The 2,204-nt window shown below is 41.7% G+C and overlaps 1 non-coding gene across 1 annotated transcript; it reads left to right on the plus strand.

Moving 5' to 3' along the window:
• The first annotated feature begins 502 nt into the window (after positions 1 to 502).
• LOC114114156 (U6 spliceosomal RNA) lies at positions 503 to 609 on the plus strand. Its single transcript, XR_003588995.1, has one exon. It is a non-coding gene; the product is annotated as a U6 spliceosomal RNA (small nuclear RNA).
• The last annotated feature ends 1,595 nt before the right edge of the window (positions 610 to 2,204 follow it).

Here is a 2,204-nt window from a genome sequence, read left to right on the forward strand (position 1 = left end):
CCAGTCTCAGAACCTGAGATATTTCTTATATAAGAGCAGAGAGAGGCAATCCTTATATCTTTAACACATTTTGAATAATTTATATTCATTTATTTACCTAACAAATAATTGTTGAGAAGTGGCAGTGCATTAGGCACTAACATAATTCTCAATCAAGCAGGAAAGACTGACAATAAAGGTTCTATGAATAGTTATATGTACATATGCTACAGTGAAAAGGATAGTGGAAGAAAAGGAGCGGGGGCGGTGACAGTATGTTAGGTCTAACATGTTAGGGAAGGCTTTCCTGAGCAAGTCAGTGAGAAGTGCAAATTCAAAGAGGAAGCAGGATGATGGGAGCAAAGGAGTGGAGACAGAGCAGGATATGCAAAGTCTGCAGGTGGAAAATACTTATCACATTCAAGGAACTGAAAGGTCTGCATGAGCAGGACGGTGGTCAGGAAGAGAAGGTACACAGTGAAGATGGAAATGCATGACTGGAGGTCAAATCACACAGAGCCTTGTGCTCGCTGCGGCAGCACATATACTAAAATTGGAACGATACAGAAAAGATTAGCATGGCCCCTGCGCAAGGATGACACGCAAATTCGTGAAGCGTTCCATATTAAAAAAAAAAAAAGAAAAAAGAAAAAAAAAATCACACAGAGCCTTATGGGGCTCATTCAGGACTTACAGGCTTTCTCCTAAAAGTGATAGGAAGCCACTGGAGTGTTTTAAGAGAGAAACAACACAATCAGATTTTTATATTTCAACTCTAGGTGTTGTGTGGAGAGTGAACTGGTCAAAGCAAGAATTAGAATGATTAAAATGGAAATTGGGGGTTATTACAGGTGAAAAATGACAGTGTCTTGGACAAAGATAGACAGTAGAAATAGAGGGAAGTAGACAGATTCCAGAAATTTATGGACAACCAAAAAGCCAGCTCCCCCCTCAGTGGGGAAACAATGGAAGCATTCTTACTAGATGCAAGAGCAGGACAACATGTCCACTGTCAACACACCTAACATTGTTCTAGATGTGTTAGTCAATGCACTGGAAGGAGGGAGTTAGTGACGTCAAAACTGGAAAGGAGGAATTATAAAGTATCACTATTGATAAATAAGATCATGTATCTGGAAACCCCAAGAGCATCAGATGGCAAATCCATGATAAATTAAATAAGAATGCAATTAATGTATGCAAATTAATAGCTTTTTTGTACACAAATAGCAATCAATTAGGTATAGTGGGAAAAACACTATTTATAGGGGCAACGAAAACAGATAAATTCCCAAGAACAAACTTACCAAGAAATACCCAAGACCTATGTGATGAAAAGTTTAAAATGTTCCTCAAGGACACAAAAGAAGACTTAAGAAATGGAAAGGACAATGGTGTTCTTAGACAGGAAGTCAGAAGACTCAGTCACAAGATATCAATTCTCTCTACATTAATCTCTGAATTTAGAAACAGGTACATCTTTGATCACATTGGCAAACATAGTTTGGGTCAACTCAATATGTGAAAACAGAAGCCAGAAGGTAGTGAGAGGCTGAAATGCAAAAGAGAAGTAGATAACATTAACTGAGTGTCTTTTTTATGGGAGTACAGATGGCACATCACGTGCAAAGGTCTGGGGCTCCAAATACTTGTAACATTCAAGAACAGAAAGACCTTCACAAGGTGGACTGAGGGAGAATGAGAGAGCATGGGAAGAAGCTGGGAAGACAGTGAGTCCAGAAGGGTGACTAGAGAGTGAGGCAGTGGAGACCAGGGATGCAAGCAACTCTGTCAGGAAGACTGGCTGCTCAAGAGGGCTGGTGCTGTTTCCTTTTCCAAGGAAGTATTCAGCCCCAACCTGGTTCTCTCTAAGTCAGAGCGCGGTACAGGGATTCTCCACTGTTACCTTCAGAGTAGTGCTGTATGCAAACCAGACCTCTGCAAATGCCTCTTGAGATCACTGGGCTGGGAAACCTGCTCCCCTTTCGCTCCCAGGCTCTTACTGGAAGTTGGTGACTTTGCAGTGCATTTTTCAGTCCTTCACTACATATGCTCTTCTTTTCTCAAGACATCCCTGGACTTGACGTAATACCAGCAAGGGATGAACCTGGCAATCCAGGAATGGAACAGGGTTAAAACCTCTACTCTCTCTGGGCCTGTCCTCCCATGGTGAGATCTGCGGCACATTGGCCTGAAAGCCAGTTTATCCCGGGGGTGTGGCTTAT

This window comes from Ovis aries, chromosome 3, assembly GCF_016772045.2.
Source record: "Ovis aries strain OAR_USU_Benz2616 breed Rambouillet chromosome 3, ARS-UI_Ramb_v3.0, whole genome shotgun sequence".
NCBI classification, from domain to species: Eukaryota; Metazoa; Chordata; class Mammalia; order Artiodactyla; family Bovidae; genus Ovis; species Ovis aries.